General features: G+C 46.5%; 1 protein-coding gene across 1 annotated transcript in view; it reads right to left on the reverse strand.

The window, feature by feature from the left end:
* VAT1 (vesicle amine transport 1) overlaps positions 1-23,608 on the reverse strand; it is a 40,519-nt gene that overhangs the window by 16,194 nt on the left and 717 nt on the right. The gene's annotated exons all lie outside the window — the stretch shown is intronic.

Here is a 23,608-nt window from a genome sequence, read left to right on the forward strand (position 1 = left end):
ATTAGACATGACTCCATGGTGAGGCTGAGATCCTAAGTAAGAAGATGGACATACAAAAGGCAGGGAGGGGTAGAGCTTTTGGATTTCATGATCTAGCAATCTCTGCTTGATGAGAGAGCTATTGCAATCCCCATTTACCTGAGTTTGAGGGTAATAGCAGAAAGCCATGGAGAATTATATGTATCTCAGCGTTAAAGGTTGTTAGGAAACCCCTATTTGCCCCACCGCGAGCTACAATTGCTAGAGTAGTTTCACAGTCAATCCCTCTTCCCAGAGAACTGTGAGAATTAGGGTAAACTCACGACACCCTTAACAAACTACAGTTCTGCTTTAAATGTATAGTACAAATGGGCCTCGCCTTACAAGCGAGGGTGGAAACAGCTGCTCATGTTCAGTATAAGTTCTACAACTTGTTAAAAAGGATCTTGGCCCTTTGGGTTGTGGAGGGAGCGGCTGAGAGATAAACACCTGCAACATTACGTTTCCTCACATGCTTCAGAAATACATGAATGCAACACCACAGAGCTCTGGATTATGTTTTCTGAATTAGAGGGCTAGATTGAAAAGTGGAAAATTAAGTCCAGAGAGCCAACTGCATCATCTCCACCCACTAGAAACTGTAGGCCAACACTCAAGGTTGAGCACGGTCGCCCATTATGTTAATTTCAGGTATTCTTGTGTTTCTCGATCTGAAACCCAAGATTCCTAGAAACACTTCAAAGCCAAGGCCCAGAAACAGCACATGAACTTCCCTTGTGGGTAGGAGAGGGAAGAAACAGATTCTTTCCCTTCTTCAGCAATGTGCAGCTGGAGAAGAGGACTGGGTTGAGCTCTCTAGAACCCTCTCAATTTTCACAGTGTGATGGGGAGCCCATTTTAACCCTTGGTTCTGTACCACATATACTACGGCTCCCAAAGACCCCCTGGGCGTCCAAAGACCAGTTGCCTCTCCAGGGAAAGCTGCAGATTCCCAGGCTTGTTTGGTTTTAAGTAACTTTCTAGCGTTTTTGCAGAAATCAAGATAGGAAGCAAACTCCCACTACAAGAAACTAGCCTGCTCCCACCTTTAGTCGAGGAATGAAGTCACAGAAATGATTTCAGCATCTGGGAAAGCAGATCTAACCAGTTGGACAAAGAGAATGCTACACTGGAACAACCCTTGTCCAGGCTTGAAAGGCAGGAATTCTTGGTTCATTTTTAAAGCTTTTTTTTTCTATGCTGGCCTTCCCTGGTGGAGGCTGCCCCACAGAAAACAGCTCAGATATACAGAATTATAGACTCATGGAGCTGGAAGAGACCTGGAAGGGTCAACTCCCTGCAATGCAGGAAGGGCAGAGCAGGCTGCGTCGAACCCACAACCGCTCAACCACAGCCATTTCTAGCATCCTTTTAATTGGGGAGCAATGCGCCCATTGCTACCTTCTGTTTTCAAGTCCAGACAGGGGACCCGCACTCGGGTCGTATTCCAGTCCCACACTTGTGAGTTTGCACACATTTAAAAATTACTCGGCTTATGCCAATGCAGAGAAAATCCATCACTGGAGCAGTGAGAGACACTTTCGTCATCGTTGTTGTCTTCGGCGATCACTCGTAGCTGAATAAGATTGTACAGTCTTAACAGTGAGTCCATAAGTGACTGTGGAGGCCAATTCTGGATCTACATGTTCTTCCACAGTGGGGACATAGGTTTCCGGGTGGGAGTTGATCACGGTGAGGGTTTGCCAAGTGTGTCTTCCTCTTAGCACATTTCTCCCTTTCGTCCCGAGTTCGAGCATCTTCAAAGCCCATGACACCTTTGGTAAAGGCTGTTCTCCCACTGGGGCGCTCGCAGGCCAGTGTTTCCCAGTTGTCGGTGTTTATACAGTGGTTCCTCGCAAGACGAAAAGAATCCGTTCCGCGAGTCTCTTCGTCTAGCGGTTTTTTCGTCTTGCGAAGCAAGCCCATTGATGGCTTAGCGGATTAGCGTTATTAGCGGTTTAGCGGCTTTTAGCAGCTTATCGGCTTAGCGGATAAGCGGCTTATCGGCTTAGAAAAAGGGGGGGGAGGAAAAAACCCCGCAGGAACTCGCAAGACATTTTCGTCTTGCGAAGCAAGCCCATAGGAAATTCGTTTTGCGAAGCACCGCCAAAACGGAAAACTCTTTCATCTAGCAAGTTTTCCGTCTTGCGAGGCATTCGTCTTGCGGGGCACCACTGTACTGCTTTTTTTTTTTTTTTTAGATTTGCCTTGAGAGAGTCTTTAAACCTCTTGTGTTGACCACCAGCATTACGCTTTCCATTTTTAAGTTCGGAATAGAGTAGTTGCTTTGGAAGACGATCATCAGGCATCTGAACATGACCAGTCCAACAAAGCTGATGTTGAAGAATCATTGCTTCGACACTGGTGATCTTTGCTTCTTCCAGGACACTGGTATTAGTTCGCCTGTCTTCCCAAGAAGACAAGTAACCCATGGCTACACTCCTTTTGCTGGGGGTCAGGGAGGGAAGAGCGTTAGACACCCATAAAGCGTAGTCCAAGGTTGATGTGCCGCTGTTGTCAATATTTTATTTAAATTTTAGAGACATGCAATGGAGGTGGGGTCTGTGAAGTGGACTGCAGAAGATTGGAGGTTATGGAAACAATGGAAGGGTAGACTTGGGACACAAGTCTGTTCTGTTTCCAGCTCCACCAGAAATGATACAGACTTGGTATATTTATTCCCTCCAGCAAAAAACCCCCCAAATTTTCAGAAGCTTGATCTAGCACGGCAATGTTTGCATTAAAACGACTAATACGATTGCTTCTTGTACCCAGGCTATCTTTTATGGTGACTGGGCTCCCGGAGGGCCCATGGAAACAATGCACCTCTCTGGCGCCATTTCCAGATTTCCCCCGGCCCCGTATCTCTCCAGCTGAAAGAAAACACAACCATTTCCTTTGCAGAGGGGGAAATCCTGTGTTTATTTGGCTCCGCTCTCAGGAAAGGAGCATAACTGTGGCCCAGCATCCTTCACCTTCGGCGTGAACCTCCCTCTGCAGCAGTCATAAATACTTTGCATGCATGTGGAAAGCCAAACAGATGAAGCCTTTTGGCCCAAAGTAGCAGAAGGAAGAGAGTTGGTTTCCACAGCAACACAGGACAAGAAAACCCAGAGCAGTGAGGCAGTTCAATCTCGGGACGGCCAGGTTCAAACCGCATCGCAACCACAGATACCGTATTTTTCGCTCTATAGGACGTACATTTCCCCCTCCAAAAATGAAGGGGAAATGTGTGTGCGTCCTATGGAGCGAGTGCAGGCTTTTGCTGAAGCCTGGAGAGCAAGAGGGGTCGCTGCGCACTGACCTCTCGCTCTCCAGGCTTCAGGCAGCTATCCGCAATCCTTCGGAGCCTTTTTTTCTTTATTTCCCCCCCCCAAAAAAAAACTAGGTGCGCCCTATGGTCCAATGCACCCTATGGAGTGAAAAATACGGTATATACTGGAAGGCAAGTTCCCCAGAACTCAACTCACAATGCCCATCGATAAAATTTGGACAGATGAGCCTCTCAAATCTCAGAGGGCCATAGAGAGGGCAAACGATTCTGACCAAGTAAGAAATCCAATCCTTATGCAACCACGAATGCACGGGTGTTACTGGACCAGAGATGGACAGAAGATAAAGTTCCTACCAGAGAAGAATAGCAGATAGAAGTTGATGGACTATGCCGAAATGGCTAAAATGACCGGAAGAGTCAGAAATCAGGAAGACCAACATTTGAATAAGGAATGGGGGGAATTTATGAGTTATCTTAAAGAGCATTGTAAACAGTTAAAATCGTTAGAAGGGTTAGGATATCACTTGTAGTTCAAGGCTGAATTCTGGATACAATGGAGATGTAAAAGATTTGGATCATCATAAAAGATGCAGGAGGAAATGATTAATAATAGGACCCACCAAGTCCAGGAGATTCCTTGGAATCTTGTTTCTATGATTTATGCTTGATATATCTCTGTGAAATTTTAATTTGAAAAACCAAATAAAGTAATCTTTAGATAAACAAAAAAGAAATCCAATCCGAACACACCATGAATAAGCAGTCTGTGCTCTCCTGCGTTTCATTCCCTCTGTGCTCGTTTCCATCACCGGCAGCACATCCCCACATTACACACCTGGAACTGAGGGGGACATTTCATGCGCCTGAAGAAGTGGACTGAGGTCCTTGAAAGCAGAACCAGCCCAAGACATTTGGGAACCTGAGGTGGATATCAAGATGGCACCCCCCCCCCTGCCAGAGAAGAAACAGGGAGGGAAGATCTACACCAGGAACAAATGAGAAAATTAATAATAATAATAATAATAAATTATACCCCACCCATCTGGCTGGGTTTCCCCTCTGGGCGGCTTCCAACAAAATATTAAAATACAATAGTGCTTCAAACATTAAAAGCTTCCCTAAACAGGGCTGCCTTCAAATATCTTCCAAAAGTCTGATACAGTGGTGCCTCGCAAGACGAAATTAATCCGTTCCGCGAGTCTCTTCGTCTTGCGGTTTTTTCGTCTTGCGAAGCACGGCTATTAGCGGCTTAGCGGCTATTAGCGGCTTAGCGGCTATTAACGGCTTAGCGGCGTTAAGAAAAAGTAAACAAACTCGCAAGAACTCGCAAGACGTTTCATCTTGCAAAGCAAGCCCATAGGGAAATTCGTCTTGCGGAACAACTCAAAAAATGGAAAACTCTTTCGTCATGCGCGTTTTTTGTCTTGCGAGGCATTCGTCTTGCGAGGTACCACTGTAGTTGTTTTTCCCTTTGACATCTGGTGGGAGGGCATTCCACAGGGTGGGTGCCACTACCAAGAAGGCCCTCTGTGTGGTTCCCTGTAACTTGGCTTCTCACAGTGAGGGAACCGCCAGAAGGACCTCCGTGTCTGGGCTGAACGATGGGGATGGAGATGCTCCTTCAGGTATACTGGGCCGAGGCCGTTTAGGGCTTTAAAGGTCAGCACCAACACTTTGCATTGTGCTCGGAAATGTACTGGGAGCGAATGTAGGTCTTTCAAGACCAGTGTTATGTGGTGTTGGCGGCCGCTCCCAGTCCCCAGTCTGGCTCCCGCATTCTGAATTAGTTTCTGGGTCACCTTCAAAGGTAGCCCCACAAAGATCGGCTGCCCCGGTGCATGCTGCTGCCTGAGGCAATCGCCTCAACTCGCCTCATGGATGGGGCGGCCCTGCTGGAAAGCTTATGCCACAATCAATGTGTTCACCCAGGTATCCCCAAACTTGGCCCTCCAGCTGGTTTGAGACTACAATACCCATCACCCCGAGTTAACAGGACCAGTGGTCAGGGATGATGGGAATTGTAGTCCCAAAACAGCTGGAGGGCTGAGTTTGGGATGCCTGTTAAAGATGTCACAGGACTCTCTTAACGTTGGTTTAGTAAGGAGCAAGTCTCGTTGTAGAACTTCTGAGTAGATATAATGGGTTGCCCTCTTGTGAAAACTGACTGAAAGTAAAGCAATGGCAAGTGGCGTTGCCATCACTGACGTCACACCGAGTACATTGGGCAAAACATTCCTGCACTAAAGGGAGTTGGACTAGTAGACCCTTCCATTATTCTATAGTACTTTTTATTTTATTTTTTCAAAAATATACATTTATACAACACTCTCTGTTTTGGTTTGTAACAAAAAAGAAAATGATAGCAACTTAAGCAAAGATACTTTCTATATCTCACAATACACATGACACTACAATTTATGAAAAAAATAAAAAATAAAAAAATAAAATAAAGAAGAAAAAGTAGTTGAGGTTTTAAAAAGACTTCCAAACATTCTCATTGTACGTTATCTGTTAAATATACTTTTACCACACAGTTACTTATTTCTTCTATTTTTTATGGTATTTCTATGTAAATTGTTGATTACCTTTACATACTACAAGGCTCAGTCTACGTCTGCCACATTACCCTTTATACCATGGTTCTTCATCTATTTTTTTAAATATTCTCCATTCCTTGTGGACTTTTTGTTTTGTTTGGCCCTTAACTCTTCCTGTCACCTTTTGCTAGCTGCAAGTATTCTACCATTAATGTTTGCCAGTCTGCTATATTAGGTGTTTTAGTATTTTTCCAATTTCTTGCCGCTAAAATTCCCGTGATTCTATATTACTGTTGGGTACAAGAGATCTATTCCTCACAGGCTTTTCGTAATGAAACTCTTTGTGTCTGCCTTCTGCCTTCCCAGGTGTTCCCACAGTTGCTGAAGACAAGTTGCATGCAAATGCTAAAAATGCAAATGTGCGTTATCTAATCCCGGTGTGCAATTTAGTTGCCTCCTGCTGAAATGTGGCGGCTGGTTCAGAATACAGAGAACTTCACCTTTCACTGTCGGAGCAGAGCTAATAGCCAGCCCCCTCCCCTTAGCACATTCACATACTGCTAACAAAATTAGCATGGTTCGTTCAGATTCCTAATTGCAGGACCTTAGTGCAAAAATACAAGGCCCCCGTGCACAGGTGGGTGGAGAAGCTGGCTGTTGCCTTATGCAACTGCCGGCAAGCTTTTCCCAAACACTGGATGAGTTCCTGCGTGATATTACACAAGGACAAATGTTTTTATCTACTCGGCTGGTTGTAACAAGCCTTGCAGCTGAATAGCACATGTTCGTTGAAAGTTACCAACCCAATCTTTGGCTGCCGATGCTGAATATACTGGTTTTGCCCTGTTCCCAAAGCCGTATAATGTCCATGAGAAGCAGATATTGGGAAACAGGGATGGGAAAAATGGGATGCAAGAGCTATAAAAGTATGCACACAACTGAACTAGGCCCCTTACTGTGTACATTGACTGCACATATGGTAAACCAGGCTTCCTTAACCCCGGCCCTCCAGATGTTTTTGGCCTACAACTCCCATGATCCCTAGCTAGCAGGACCAGTGGTCAGGGATGATGGGAATTGTAGTCTCAAAACATCTGGAGGGCTGAGGTTGAGGAAGCCTGTGGTAAACAAACAAATCCTATGTACGCATCGAACACGCTACTGCTTCCCCTTTCTTTTTCTTTTCAATTACCGTATTTTTCGCTCTATAACACGCACCAGACCATAACACGCATGTAGTTTTTAGAGGAGGAAAACAAGAAAAAAAATATTCTAAACGAAATAGTGGATATATGATTTTTGTGGTTCATGCTGTGGCCACAGACATGTGATCTGACAGTGAGTTTGGAGTAGCCCAATGCAAAAATCCTGAGGATCCATGTGGATCCATGCTTTGTAACCATGGAGGAGGGAAGGAAGGGGAACCATGGATCCTCTGCTCACGACTGCAGCAGATCCCCCCCGCCACCCGCAGGTATTCGCTCCATAACACGCACAGACATTTCCCCTTACTTTCTAGGAGGAAAAAAGTGAGCGTTATGGTGCAAAAAATACGGTATATTTTATTAAGTTTCAGCATTTTAAACATAAGCAAAACACAATTCTGTCTCTTCTCTCATTTTCGCCGACTCCCCCCGCCCCCATTTTCCACAGAGTTGTTGTTTCTCCCATCTGTTAAATCACAATCACGACATTATAGTCTAATTACTTCCGTTGCTCATAGCTCAAACCCAGCTCGCGAGCTCACCATACTGCAATACTTCTTTGAGTAATCCAAAAGAGACACCCGTTCCTCCATAAAACACTTGTTAACATTCTTAAATTCAAGGCAGAAATACGGATTAGAGGAGCCACATGCAAGTGGTGTCTCCCCCCTCCTTTTTTAAAAGTAAAGAATAGCAGCTGTGGAGGGGGAAAACACAGGAAGCTTCCTAACAACAAGTCAGGAGGGCTGTGCAACAGATCCAACCAAATCCTGGATAACAACCTGAATTGGGTTACAGGTATGTAGTCGTGTTGGTTTGCCGTAGTCAAAACAAAACAAAAAAATTCCTTCCAGTAGCACCTTAGAGACCAACTAAGTTAGTTATTGGTATGAGCTTTCGTGTGCATGCAGTATCTGAAGAAGTATGTATGCACATGAAAGCTCATACCAATAACAAACTACAGCATTTTTTGCTCTGTAAGATTCACTTTTTCCCTCCTAAAATGTAAGGGGAAATGTGTGTGCGTCTTATGGAGCGAATGCAGGCTGCGCAGCTATCAGAGAAGCCAGAACAGCAAGAAGGATTGCTGCTTTCACTGCGCAGCGATCCCTCTTAGTGTTCTGGTTTCTGAGATTCAGAATATATTTTTTCTTGTTTTCCTCCTCCAAAAACTAGGTGCATCTTGTGGTCTGGTGCGTCTTACAGAGTGAAAAATACGGTGAGTTGGTCTCTTGAGGTGCTACTGGAAGGATTTTTAAAATTTTGTTTCAACCTGAATTGGGATGACCCAGAATTCTGCCGGATCAAGTTACGGCAAATCTGAGTTGCATGAGGGCCTGTTCTCCTTACCACATGTTTAAGTTACAATATTGGGTACATTGATACGGAGAATTTTGAAGACTGTTTTTTTAAAAAATTGAAGCCAGAGCTCTTCCTGCTGGGACTTATATACAGTTAGAAAAGGACACTGGAACTTTGTTACAATATATGATTACCGCTGTGATACTTTTATATGCACAAAGATGGAAAGAACCCATTGTTACCCACAATGGAAGAATGGCTGTTAAAACTAACAGACTTACGTGAAACGACGAGATCGACGTTTGATCAGAGAAAAGTCGTTAACATTTGCAAAAGACTGGAAACCTCTCGCGGACTTTTTGTGTGAAAAAGAAATAATATTTGGATTTGAGGACTAGTGATTATAGAAAGTGGCTTTGTCGTGTGTTATATTGGAATGGGCAGAGTGAATATCGTTTATATATAGCAGACAGAAGAAGGATCGGAAGCTCTTTACTTTCTGAATTTTGTTTTTCTGTCATTCTCATTTAACCTCTTTTCTACTCTTTTTTCTCTTTCTTTTTCTACTCCTTTCTCTCCCCCCTTTTTTCCTTTATGTTTTTAATGTATTTAGATCAAAGTCTTAATTTGGATAAAAAAGGGAAAAGGTATTTGATATTAAGTTTTGTATTTTTCTCTATACAGTGGTGCCTTGCAAAACGAAAAGAATCCGTTCCGCGAGTCTCTTCGTCTTGCGGTTTTTTCGTCTTGCGAAGCAAGCTCATTAGCGGCTTAGCAGCTTAGCGCTATTAGCGGCTTAGGGGCTTAGCGGATCAGCTGATAAGCGGCTTAGCGGCTTAGTGGATCAGCTGATAAGCGGCTTAGCGGATCAGCTGATAAGCGGCTTAGCGGATCAGCTGATAAGCAGCTTAGCGGATCAGCTGTTAAGTGGCTTAGCGGCTTTGCGGATCAGCTGATAAGCGGCTTAGCGGCTTAGCGGATCAGCTGTTAAGCGGCTTAGCGGCTTAGAAAAAGGGGGGAGGGGAAAAACCCGCAGGAACTCACAAGACATTTTCGTCTTGCGAAGCAAGCCCATAGGAAATTCATTTTGCGAAGCACCTCCAAAACGGAAAACCCTTTCGTCTAGCGGGTTTTCCGTCTTGTGAGGCATTCGTCTTGCGGGGCACCACTGTAAATCCTGTAAATAAAACTTATTTTTTTAAACAGTAATAACATTAGCATCCATGGGCGTAGCCAGGATTTTTGTTGGGGGGGGGCAGAACCTCTATGTATTTTTACTGATTTGTATTTATTGGGGGGGGGGGGAGAGCTGCCCTTCCCTCCCTCCCCCGGCTATGCCTATGTTGGCAGCAGCTTCCCAGAGTTTCTGACAGATCTTCCCAACCCCACCTGGCAATGCCTGGATTTGAAGATCCGTCACAGAGCTTACGGTCCTTCCCAACAGAGAAGCAACACGTGTGCTGTGTGTATTAATCCTTGCCCTTGCAAACATGCAAATTTGGGAACCGAGGAAATTGGCTCCTTTGAGGAATGGTCACAGCAGTGAAGACAGGGTTAAGTCTGCATGCATACCTGAAGGAGTGTCTCCACCCCCATAATTCTGCCCTGACACTGAGGTCCAGCTCCAAAGGCTTTCTGGCGGTTCCCTCATTGCGAGAAGTGAGGTTACAGGGAAGCAGGCAGAGGGCCTTCTTGGTAGTGGCACCCACCCTGTGGAACACCCTCAGATGTTGGAAGAAGATTGGAAGAAATTTAAAATCTATTTACAGAAACACTGTAAAATTATTGAATGTTAATGACGTTGGAATGAAACAAAGTGGTTCTAGTAATAAGGCAAAACAAGAATACGCAAGAATGGATTGATATTAGATGAAAATTTGAAGTTATAATATGTGAGGATAAACAATTAAGGGTAAATTAAGAGGGTATGGATTTGCTGAACAAATTTTTAAATGGAATACAAAAAAGGGAGGTGTGAGGAAATCATGAAAATAAGTTAATGAGTGGTAAGATACTAGAAAGAGGGATTTTTATTTTTTATTTTTTCTTTCTATGTTTAATTTTGGATTTTGGATTTTCCTGTGTTTTTCTTTACTGTTTTGTAACCCTTTTTTTTTGTTAAAATTTAATAAATATTATTTTTTTAAAAAAGGAACACCCTCAGATGTCAAGGAAATAAACAACTATCTGACGTTTAGAAGACATCTGAAGGCAAGTTTTTAATGACTGATGTTTTAATGTATTTTAAAACTTTTGTTGGAAGCAGCCCAGAGTGGCTGGGGAAACCCAGCCAGATGGGTGGGGTATAAATAATAAGTTGTTGTTGTTGTTGTCATCGTCCATACGCACACACCCCATGCTGCATTTCCATTCTACATCCCCCCTCCCCCAAAACTGCTTTTCTTCTTTTTTTTAAGGAAAGTGCCAGGGTGTTCTTACACATGGTCGCTTCTCACGCGCAAGCACCTTACAATCAATAATTAAAATCCTTGTAAAACTACTGCCAGATGGGACACAGTCTGCACGCTCCTTTTGAAATATGCGAAGCAGCACACATTGCGCATTCAGGGAGGAAAGATGAAAGGCACCCCAGGGTTATTAATGCGTTCAAGAAAGAGACAGTGCGTTTGCAACGCCAACTCTGGGTGGGTTTGCTTGGTTATGTTTCTAGTTAAAGAATGCGAAGGCCAAGGGAGGCCAAATTCAACTTCCGTGTTGGGAGAAAATGCACAAAGCGCGTCTGCTTGTTTAGGCTTCAAACAACAACAACTACTACTACTACTACTACTACTACTACTATTATTATTATTATAAAAAAATGTATACCGCCCTATACCCGCAGCTTTCTGGCAGTTTACAACATAAAATCACAATATAAAAACACAAAATACATAATAAACCAAAAAACAACCCAATAACACACGCGCTCCTGGCAACACATTTTAAAAGGGCATTGCATGTAACTCAGCCAAAGGCCTGGTTATATAGGAACATTTTGCCTGGCGCCTAAAGGTGTACAGAGGTACTTCCAGTTGCGGACGGCTGGATCCCAAGGTTTTCGCAACCAGAGGACAGCTTCTGCGCATGCGGCAAAACCCAGTAAAATACTTCCAAGTTTGCCGCCTACGTAACCCAAAGTTACGTAGAGGGTTACGTAAGCGGAGGTACTACTGTATAATGAACTTCCCTTCCTATAGCAGCACAGTCCAGAACTACAGTTCCCATCAGCCCCAGCCAGTTCTGGAAAGTTATCTTGGAGATTTTGATAGGCAACGAAGCATCAGCTAACAACACATGCTTTCAACTGCTGCAACAAAGCTGATGCAGACATTTCGGCAGCTCGTTGGCCTCTGCAATGGGCCGCTCACAAGCAGCCTGTTTGCAGGGACAGTGTGACTTCCGAAGCAGCCACACACAGAGCATCGCTGCGCACAGAAGGCTGCAGCGGCTACTTCCATAACTGTGTGTGGTTTCCTCCCCAGCCCCCATTTACTGATTAAAAATACAAGCCGCCTTTGAAAACGACCTCTAGACACACGTTCCACTTTGCCTCCAAGTTACCAGCGTGAAAGAGGATAAACTTTGTAGGGGGCGGGGACCCTAATGAACTGCTTTTTTACATACTGGCCCAAGACAAACAGTTAACAGGATTTCATATTCAGCATCAAACAAGTGCTTAAGGAGCTTCAAAGAGGCAACATTAGTAAGAAGAGAACTATTTGGAAAAGCCTCAAAGGTCACCCGCAAATCCTGGATGTATTGTTAGGTTTTGTGAACCGCCTGGAGATCTACGGATGAAGGGCAGCAAACTAATTTACCGTATTTTTCGCCCTACAGGACGCACTTTTTCCTCTCCAAAAATGAAGGGGAAATGCGTGTGCGTCCTATGGGACGAATGCAGGCTTTCGCTGAAGCCTGGAGAGCGAGAGGGGTCGGTGCGCACTGAGCCCTCTCGCTCTCCAGGCTTCAGGAGAGCCGCAGCGCCAGCCCCACAAGGTCGGGGGACAGCGGGGAGGCGGAACGCCGCCATCCCGCTGTCTCCCGATGTGGTTTGGAGGCTGACGGTGGGGAGATGCATGCTTCTCCCGGCCGCCAGCCCCGCAAGCTCCGGGGACAGCGGGGAGGCGCAGCGTGTCTTCCCGCTGTCCCCGGACCTGATCTGCAGGCGGGCGGCGGGGAGAAGAGTGCTTCTCCCCGCTGCCGGCCCCACAAGCGCCTGGGGGGGAAATAAAAATTTTTTTCTTTGTTTCCCCCCAAAAAAACTTGGTGCGTCCTATGGGCCGGTGCGTCCTATGGAGCGAAAAATACGGTAATTTAAAAAATAGGAATAATTCACTCCCTCCACATCACTATCTCTGGGGTCCTCCAGAACTTGGAAGGTAAAAGCAGGTTTCCCTTCTCCTCACAATTTAGGATCCCAATTAAAGGATGCAGGAAGCTGCCACAGGCAGAATCAGACCACCAGTCCATCAAGCTCACTACTGTCTAGTCCAGTGTTTCCCAATCCTGGTCTCCAGTTGTTTTCGGACAACAGTTCCCACAATCCTTAACCACTGCTCGCAAGGGATGATGGGAGTTGTAGTCCAACAACAGCTGGAGACCCAAGATTGGGAAACAATGACGGCTCTCCAGGGTTTCACACAGAGGACATTCCCAGCTGCTCTATCTTGAACCTTCTGCAAATCCTCTACCACTAAACTATGGCTTCTCCTGGTTTTGCAGGGTTCTGTCTCATGCGAGGAATACGCACGGGGAGAAGAGATTGCCCACTTTAGACTTCACTCTCCAACTACTCAAAGGGAATAGTGAGGCAGGGGCTGAGCTTATTGTAGGATCTACATCAGGCATGTCCAAAGTCCGTTTCGGGGGCCTAATCCGGCTCGCTGGTCAGTTGAATCCAGCCCCTGTGGCAGTTTATTTCCTGGGGTAAAATCCTAAAAATCCACCTTAACAATTTCAATCCGAAAAAAAGCTCAAAAACTTTGGTCGGCCCTTCATTTCATCAAATCTGGCCCTCTTTGAAAAAAGTTTGGACACCACTGAACATGCAAGCAGGATGCCTGAGCGTGCCTCCAATGGAGCCATGGAGTCATTAGACCAGTCATGGTTCAATGACAGACCACTTGGGCCAGCTTCCAACCTAGCAAGATCATCTCAGCGCAAATCATAAGGACCACTGCAAAGGCCTCCAGGGCACCCTCTCCTTTTACGTTAGAAGGAACGCCTGCCTCAGCCAGGGCCCTGGACCTGCTCAGCCAAGTTTCTCTTGGTGACAATGACCTCATCTCTACAGTTTTCCAATAACCAAAGTCAGAAATCAGGAAGACGTGCTTCACATAAGAAAGCACGACAGCGTTTCTGAGTTAAAGTTCTTTCTAGGAGAATTCGAGGATGGCGTCTGCCAAAGCTGTCTCTCTAATAAAATGCAGAAAAACAAAAATGGCTGCCCCAAAGGAGAATATCAAGTATTACCTCATGGCTTTGTGCTTATTTCAGTTTAATTTATGCTTGTTTTATTTAATGCTGTATTGTTTTTAACACTCAATTGGGAGCAGCCCAGAGTGGCTGGGGAAACTCAGCCAGAAGGGTGGGGTATAAATAATAAATTTATTATTATTATTAAAATGTAATACGTAGCATGCACTTCTTCTGGCATTAGCTGGAATGCATTGACCTAATTCCCTGCTCTTCCTCAGGTCCAGCTATTGCCTTGTGTATTAGTAATTAATTTAAAATAGCCAGGGGAAGCGGGCGGGTTTTGGGGTGGGGGCGGGAAAGATGGCTAGCAGCTGCCACATGCTATAAAGGGACTCCTCTTGCTGCAGCCAGGAAGGAAGATCAGTGCGTGAATAAACAAGATATTCAGGGGAGGAGCAACATAAGATAGGTGAATGATGACAACCCCAAAGGACAACAAGCCATTGTGATGGATGTTACATTCCTCATCCACAGAGCAGTGCCAAAATCAACACAGACTGAAGGCACTTCATGACCACAGACAGAGCCATCCCCAAGTTGACAGGTATCAGTTACAGGGCTATTGTCCAAGAACCAACTCATCAGCCTGGCCTCTTTGAGTGGGGCAGGATTTGCAAGATCCGGACTTTATTTGTATCCATGTGTTTTTAAGCTTTCGTCGCTTGTGGGGGTTTTTGCCATTGGTTTTACCAGACGTCCCCGTTTCCCGGGGACAGTCCCCAGATTTACAAATCAGGCCCCATACAAAATCCATCGAATTTGAAGTGTGTCCCCGGATTCATTGAAACAAATTTGGTAACCTTATTTTAGCGCCCATACCATTTCTTTTTTCTTTCTTTTTATTAATCTTGTATAGAATGCCCTGGGAGATTGAAGTATTCTACTGGTTTCACTGTCTTGTGATTCCTGGCATCACAAGATCTCAAAGTAGATGTCATATTACAAAAGAATTTCAGAAACAGACTGGAAAGAGAAGTGGCTGAATTGCAACTTATTACCAAACTTAGAACCATGGAGAGACCTGGTCTGAATAGAGACATTGGATTCTTATCTCATTATACATTATAAAGCTATTTTGAGCCATCTCACCCCTTGCTTTTTCCTGTAAGACCAATTGCAGTCGTTAAGAGTCGTCAACAGGTTTACCACACCTATCAACCAATCACCCATTCCCACCACCCTTCTGAGTAAATACCCCTCCCTACCCTCTCACTATATATAAGGGTCTGGTGACTTCTGTTTCAGTGTACAGTGGTGCTTCGCAAGACGAAAAGAATCCGTTCCGCGATTCTCTTTGTCTAGCGGTTTTTTCATCTTGCAAAGCAAGCCCATTGACGGCTTAGCGGATTAGCGCTATTAGCGGCTTTTTGCGGTTTAGCGGCTTAGCGGATAAGCAGATAAGCGGCTTAGAAAAAGGGGGGAAGGGGGGGGAGTCGGAAAAACTCGCAAGACATTTTCGTCTTGCGAAGCAAGCCCATAGGAAATTCGTTTTGCGAAGCACCTCCAAAACGGAAAACCCTTTCGTCTAGCGGGTTTTCCATCTTGCGAGGCGTTCGTCTTGCGGGGCACCACTGTATCTGATGAAGTGTGCATGCACACAAAAGCTCATACCAATAACTAACTTAGTTGGTCTCTAAGGTACTAGTGGAAGGATTTTTTTTTTTAAAAAAAAAATGTTTTGTTTTGTTTTGTTTTGTTTTGTTTTGACTACAGCAGACCAACATGGCTACCTACCTGTAGTTTGAAACAGAAGCTGAAACTACAGGCAATGTAAAGAAAGAACACACATAAAAACATGGTGAGGCCTCTAACTCAAGGGGAAAGGAAATTGTCGATCTTTCCTTGATTACGCAAGCTTCTCAGGGAATCCAACCTGGCAGCCCACACTTACTCTTGACCACTCTGAAAGCGACAGATGAACATGTCCCGTCTCCTGAGGGCATGCACCAAAAGCAAAATGCCAGGGCCTACACAGCAACAGTTGCACATAGGCTTGGATGAAGCCTATTATCTCGACTTATTCCAACTGGGGTTCAGGCAAGGATATGGGACTGAATCCGACCTTATGAGGAACTTATGAGGAACGGCTAAGGGAGCTGGGCATGTTTAGCCTGGAGAAGAGGAGGTTAAGGGGTGATATGATAGCCATGTTCAAATATATAAAAGGATGTCACATAGAGGAGGGAGAAAGGTTGTTTTCTGCTGCTCCAGAGAAGCGGACACGGAGCAATGGTTCCAAACTACAAGAAAGAAGATTCCACCTAAACATTAGGAAGAACTTCCTGACAGTAAGAGCTGTTCAACAGTGGAATTTGCTGCCAAGGAGTGTGGTGGAGTCTCCTTCTTTGGAGGTCTTTAAGCAGAGGCTTGACAACCATATGTCAGGAGTGCTCTGATGGTGTTTCCTGCTTGGCAGGGGGTTGGACTCGATGGCCCTGGTGGTCTCTTCCAACTCTATGATTCTATGATTCTATGATTGGCTGCCCTGAGAGGGGGTCAAGGGGAGTGTCACCCTGTGGCTTTTACCTGATCTCTCAGTGGCTTTTGATACCATTGACGATAGCCTCCCGTGAACCAGTTCTATGAGTTGGGTATTGAAGGCACTGGTTCCAGTCCTATCTTCCAGGATCAATTTCAGAGAACAGCACCGAGTGATGATCTCCCAGCCCCCTGGCAGTTGTGATACCGGGTGCCTCTGAACACTAACCTGTCCCCATTGGGAGCAACCTCTTAAGAGATCTGGGGGCAAAATTTCACCAGAAAAAGACTATTTCTCTGGAACGTCTGAATCAAGCGAGGCCACGCAAGCCCTGGAAGGGTGAACTAGGACTGCTTACAGCGCCTTATTTGTTTTCTGCTTTGTAAGGGTTTGAGGCTGCATGAGCTGGCTCAGAGATCAGTAAAGGCCTAGGAGGATTATTTCATTATCTCGCAATTTTATTCTTCCTGTTTTATGACTGTATTTGAATACAGATAGGGTGAACCTACAGAATCAGCAGCTAGTGGCAATCAGCCCTTTGGCATTTCCTTCTCTGTTACAGCTGCTTACTTGTAAGAAAAAGGGCTGGTGCCGCAATGTTTGTATTACAGTGGTACCTTGGGTTACATACACTTCAGGTTACATACGCTTCAGGTTACAGACTCCGCTAAGCCAGAAATAGTGCTTCAGGTTAAGAACTTTGCTTCAGGATGAGAACAGAAATCGTGTTCCGGTGGCTGGCAGCAGCAGGAGGCCCCATTAGCTAAAGTGGTGCTTCAGGTTAAGAACAGTTTCAGGTTAAGAACGGACCTCCAGAATGAATTAAGTACTTAACCTGAGGTACCACTGTACTTGTAAGAAAAAGGGCTGGTGCCGCAATGTTTGTATTACAGTGGTACCTCGGTTTACATACACTTCAGGTTACAGACTCCGCTAACCCAGAAATAGTGCTTCAGGTTAAGAACTTTGCTTCAAGATGAGAGCAGAAACGGTGCTCCGACGGCGCAGCAGCAGCAGGAGGCCCCATTAGCTAAAGTGGTGCTTCAGGTTAAGTACGGACCTCCGGAATGAATTAAGTACTTAACCCAAGGTACCACTGTATATATTTTAATTCTACTAACGCTGAAAATTATTTCTTTTTTTCTCTTTTTTTTAAGACTTGCAGTTGAAGGTTTAGAAATCTTGCAAGGAGCAGGCAGGGCAGAGACAGCTGTGCCCACACACCCCCATTGAATCTTCCGCTCCTCCTTAAGGATAATGGAGATGCTCTATTCCCCTCGCACCCAACTCACAGGTAAAGAGGCAGAAATAATTAGAGAACACCAGGGGACGTTGTCTAGGAGCTGCTGCCTGTCTGCGTTTTCCCAGCACGAGGCCCATTTAGGTAGCAAAAAAGCCAGCTGTTGTCTCTTGTGGGAATGGTGGCGGCAAGATTCCCCAATGCCCATAACAGCCCATCTCTGGCACGCACACACACAAAACCACAACACCCCCACTAAGCCTTATTAGGCAGCTGGAACATCGAATCTGCATCCCATTACAGGAGCAGACAAGCGCACTAGACTGACAAACTGTGCGTTGCCGCCTGAGTACCTGGCAACAACCGTACCTCCCATCAGAAATTGGACACGGGGCAGGGGGCAGTTGGCAAAACCGATAGACTCAAAGCCCTTTGGGAAGCCTCACGTACTTGAGCAAAACTTTCCCCCTAATTTGCTCCCTCTTCCACGAGTGACACAATGCACAGAGAGCACAGCTTGAACTGAACGGCACCGGAGATTTTTGACCTGGCAATATACAGTGGTACCTTGATTTAAGAACAGCTTAGTTTATGAACAACTTGGATTAAGAATGCTGCAAACGCAGAAGTAGGTGTTCTGGTTTGTGAACTTTGCCTTGGAAGAAGAACATGTTTCACTTCCTGTTGAGTGTGTTCCATTTGTAAATTGAGCCCCCCCGCTGCTATGGGAAGGCATGCCTTGGTTTAAGAACGGACTTTCAGAATGGATTAAGTTCATAAACCAAGGTACCACTGTATCGGGTTTCCTTCTCAGAGTTGGGCTACCTTCCCAGGTTGGCAAGCCCCACCTACCCCTCACTTCCCTCTACGGCAGGTGCAGAAACTTCCTTCTTGACCATTGGACCCACAATTGGTCTCAGCCGTTCAATCCTCCGGAGCCTGTCTTCACATGCAGGGGAAGTCCCTAACACACCCAGGGTGTGGCTGCTGTCACATGCTGACAGCTTCTAGGAGCCACAGTTGGAAGCCAAGTGCAGGATGGGGACTGTTAAGTTGTGGGTGAACATATCAGGTAAAGGTAAAGGTAAAGGTACCCCTGCCCGTACGGGCCAGTCTTGACAGACTCTGGGGTTGTGCGCCCATCTCACTTAAGAGGCCAGGGGCCAGCGCTGTCCGGAGACACTTCCGGGTCACGTGGCCAGCGTGACATCGCTGCTCTGGCAAGCCAGAGCCGCACACGGAAACGCCGTTTACCTTCCCGCTGGTAAGCGGTCCCTATTTATCTACTTGCACCCGGAGGTGCTTTCGAACTGCTAGGTTGGCAGGCGCTGGGACCGAGCAGCGGGAGCGCACCCCGCCGCAGGGATTCGAACCGCCGACCTTTCGATCGGCAAGTCCTAGGCGCTGAGGCTTTAAGCCACAGCACCACCTGCGTCCCTGAACATATCAGACGACACAGCAATTCTTCAAACAGCTCTTGTTTATTCACAGAACAGAACAGAACTGAAGGGTTCAGCCAGCCTGCTTATATAGAGCTCCACTGCAAGGCAACAGTAACAACTTTCTGTAACTATCCAATCACTCAACGTCACTTTCAATCCCTTATTTGCATATGTGGACCTGAGTGAAAACTATCTACAGTATCCCCCTGCTGGCCCAGGGTGAGAACTTCAGTACATAACGGGGACCAAAGGTGGACAATCTACTCCAAGGTGTACAAATACCCTTCCCCTAACACCCATTCACTCCAGTACCCACCTGGGTATCCTGGGGGGTTGTCCCAGGGACCTTCCAATCTGTCCGTGGGGTACAGTGCTTCCCCATTAACTCAGCAATCCCATAAGCCACTCTATGAACCATCACTGGTCAGAAGAGAAGCCAGCTGGATCAGGCCGGGAAGGAGGCACAGCACAATGAGACTGCAGGACATTCTCTCCACCCCCCAAGCTCATTGGCCACTTCTTCTAGTGCAAAGATGTGGCCCGTGGAACTGTCGCCAGGTAGCTAGATCACCCGGTCTCCTCCAAAGACGCTTTCTAGGGCTGCCTCTAAAGACACAGTTGACCAAACAAAGGAACTTGAGGGGCGGTGGCTCACAGAGGGCAAGAAAGGAAGCAGGTTGGTGGCTGAATTACCCATAATCAGTTTGAAGTAATGAGCCAACTCTCTGTTTGAAAGATAGGTGCCCAGCCAGTGAACTTGGCTGCCAAGGTGACTTTCAAGTAGGTTGGCCGCCTTAACTGGTCCGACTGGTGTTTCAATGTTCTGGTCCAATTTATTTTGAACCTATGAGGCCTTTCAGTAAGGACAAAGCCTGCCTAGAAAACCCATGGGCTAGGACTTCTACATATTATTGCAACTATTCAAATTCCAGGCCAGAGTATGCCATAAAGGTAAAGGGTAAAGGGACCCCTGACCATTAGGTCCAGTCGTGGCTGACTCTGGGGTTGCGGTGCTCATCTTGCTTTATTGGCCAAGGGAGCCAGCGTACAGCTTCTGGGTCATGTGGCCAGCATGACTAAGCCGCTTCTGGCAAACCAGAGCAGCGCACGGAAACGCCGGTTACCTTCCCGCCGGAGCGTTACCTATTTATCTACTTGCACTTTGACGTGCTTTTGAACTGCTAGGTTAGCAGGAGCAGGGACCGAGCAACAGGAGCTCACCCCATCGCGGGGATTCGAACTGCCAACCTTCTGATCGGCAAGTCCTAGGCTCTGTGGTTTCACCCACAGCGCCACCCGCGTCCCTTGTGAGTATGCCATAGTTCTATTCAAATTCCAGGCCAGAGTATGCCATAGTTCTTCAACCGGAATAAAACCAGAACATAGGGCCAATTTTACGAAGGCTTGCATGTAATTGACTCCGGAAAGCTCTGGTTGCAAAACTGGAGGTTTTCGAGGCATATATCCAATGCTATAGGAATTATACTTCACAAATCTACATATATATGCAGGTCTTGCTGAACCAGAATGATGGAAATCTCATATCCCATGCTGAATTCACCACTGCCTCTAGAATTGTGGTGTTGAATTGGTCATCTTAGGTAGGAAGATACCTCATGCCGAAGTTGGACCCTTGGTCCATATTCTAGGTTGCTGTTTTAGTTTTGCAGGTGTATTCTGCATCATGTCATTCATGCAACAGTGGCGGAGTTATACTGGACTGTCTGCACATCCACTTCATTATTCCCACTTTATTATTTGTCCCACAATGTGTTATTGCATTATTGCTTTGTACTACAGCACAATGACTGCGGGACGCACACAGCACACTTGCGGCATGAAAAGATACCACATTTCAGGAAATGAAAAGACGAGATGAAGCAGTACGTCTACTGCAAATCCTTCGCAGGTGAAGACAGTATCGAGAGTGGGATCGTGTATAACCATCACGAGGGCAAATCATTATGAATGCAGCATAAAAAGGATGTCTGCAGAGGCCGTCGCTCGGTGTTGCCGCTAAAGTGACTGGCAATAACTCTCCAGTTCTCTTCAGGCAGAGCTGTCTCCTGGCCGGACCTGGAGATGGCAGAGATTGACCGGAGAACCTTCTGCATCCCAACCTTCTGCGCTATGGCCCTTCCCATCTGACCTCTTCTTAGCCTCTTCAAAGAACAACAGAATACAGATCTTGTTTCTGGGGTTCTGTTGGAAAGCAGCTAGTAAAACAGGTTCGGAACTGGCTTTTTGTAGTGAAAACCCAGGGACCAAACCCTGTACTTTTCAAGACAGGAAGCAGAAACCAGCATGGCTTTTCATCGCAAGATTAGCTAATTTGAAGAACCAGACTGAAGACACCCTAGTCTTAATTACCACTTATCAAGTGGCAATGATGAAAACGGTTGCACATCAAGTTTATTGAAGAAATCCATGGCAATCCAGCCATTAAAAGCAATCTCTCTGAATTTGCAAAGGAGTCCTATTCTTCTCAAGCAACAGCGTGCAAAGGAAAGCAGGCTTGCCTGATCCTTGCAAAAATAAACCTTGAAGGAAACTTCAACGTGCTTTGCCACTAGCTTGAAAGCAATCGATACCAGAAAATATTTGAAATTGCTATGTTTTTATGATTACGCCCACGCCCACGGAGAGTCTGGCTACAGAAGCTAATGGAATTTGCAGGTAAGCCACTGCTCACTGCACACCAAAGGGATGTTCATATCAACAGCCATGACTAGGGCGAGGGAAAGTGAAGTCACAACCAGAGGCCACGCCCCACAACAACAGATGTTCGGCAAGGTGGAGAACAGGCCCTCTGCAAGTTGGGCTCCTCCATGCAGTGGGAGAACCTGGGCCACTTATAATTCTCCCTTGGGTGCAGAGCTCCACATAGGTCCATCAGGATGTATGCCTGTGTGGCACAGTGGTTAGCGTGTTGGACTAGGACCTGGGAGACACGGGTTCAAATCCCCACAGACCCACAAAACTCATTGGGTATTCCTGGGACATCCCAAGGTTGTGGTGGGGATTGGGGGGGGGGGAGAGAACCACTTATGCCACCTTGAGGTCGGGGGTCTGTGTGTGTGTGGCACGGAAGCAGGATAGGACCAAAAATTAATTAAAAAATGTGCATAGGGCCCCTTTTCATAGCTCCGGGGTTCTTTTAAAGTATGAACAGGGTTCGCCTGAATTCTCCCTCAAGTCTCCGGGAATGCCTTTGAGGTATAGCAGAAGTTGCAGATAAAGCCTCTGCCCTCCTACATGCCCCCCGCAAACCCATGTGAGTTAAGATTTGCTTTATTTTCTCTGTTGCACTCACAGCCTCAAGCCCGCTTTTAAGTCACATGATTAATGAACTGGTTGAGATAACCGGTACACTTAAAATACACACCGCACTTTATAACCGTGTGCCATACGAACACACAGAAAAGAAGCAGGAACAGCTACAGTTGTACCTCTGGTTACGTACTTAATTCGTTCCGGAGGTCTGTTCTTAACCTGAAACTGTTCTTAACCTGAAGCACCGCTAATGGGGCCTCCTGATGGTGTTGCGCACGATTTCTGTTCTCATCCTGAAGCAAAGGTCTTAACCCAAGGTACTATTTCTGTGTTAGTGGAGTCTGTAACCTGAAGTGTATGTAACCCGAGGTGCCACTGTATTGCTATATTTCTCGAATGAGCCTTAGCGGTGTTATAAAGCTTACTGCCAAAATAGTGGCTGTGGGAAGAGCTGAGGTGACAGAGGGGAGGGGATAAATTAACCCCTCAGATGCAGGGTGGCGGCGGCTGTTATTTAGAAAATAAATACTTAATCTCTCGGAATAACCCTCTGTGGAGACCCTGGAGAAGGGAGGGGCAGCCACCAAAAGAAACTCTGCATCTCTTCCCACTGAAGTGCAGCTCCCAGCACAACACACAGTGGGGTATGTGGGTCCATAACCCCAGTCACCAGGGTGCGGTTGTCCCCCTCCGAACGTGACAAACTCCAGCCTCCTTCCCAACCTACCGAGTGTATTGCTGTGCTCCAGGCATGTGCAGAGTGCAGCACAGCAGCTGGGACCACCCTCTGTGGCTGCTGCGCCACCCCCAAATCCCAAGGCTGTGGGGAGAAGGTGGGGCCACGCCATTTCCACATTGCATTTCTGGACATCTAGGACAGATGCGAAGGAATGACCCCACCCCACAAGCCCGAGGCAAACCATGAGATCAGGAACAAAGCCCCGTGCCTCTTGCATAAGCGGGAGGGAGGCGTGATCCTGCCCCCCCCCAAAAAAAACCCCCAAGCCAGCCAAGACGTAGACACTCCCTGCCCTAGGCAGTCTTCCTGCCCACACCTCCCCAATCTTCCCCCTTCTGGGTGGGTCCCGGATCGCACCCTCTCGTGGGGGTGGGGGGCTCCTGAGTCCCTTCTCCCTGGGGCGCCCCCTCCCACGCACCCCCACCCCACCCTTCCATTGTCTCAGCTCCACGCCCACTTTCCAGACAGGTAGAACCCCTGGGGCGGGAGGGGATCGCCCCCATCTCTCGACCCCCACACCCCCCACACCCCTTGGAGGGCAGGATCCTTCGCCTCGCCACGTTCCTTTCTCCTCCCAGCCCCTCCCGTTAGCTCCCTAAGGTTAGGCACCTTCTCCAGCGC

This window comes from Podarcis cretensis (assembly GCF_951804945.1).
Source record: "Podarcis cretensis genome assembly, chromosome: 13".
Taxonomy (NCBI): domain Eukaryota; kingdom Metazoa; phylum Chordata; class Lepidosauria; order Squamata; family Lacertidae; genus Podarcis; species Podarcis cretensis.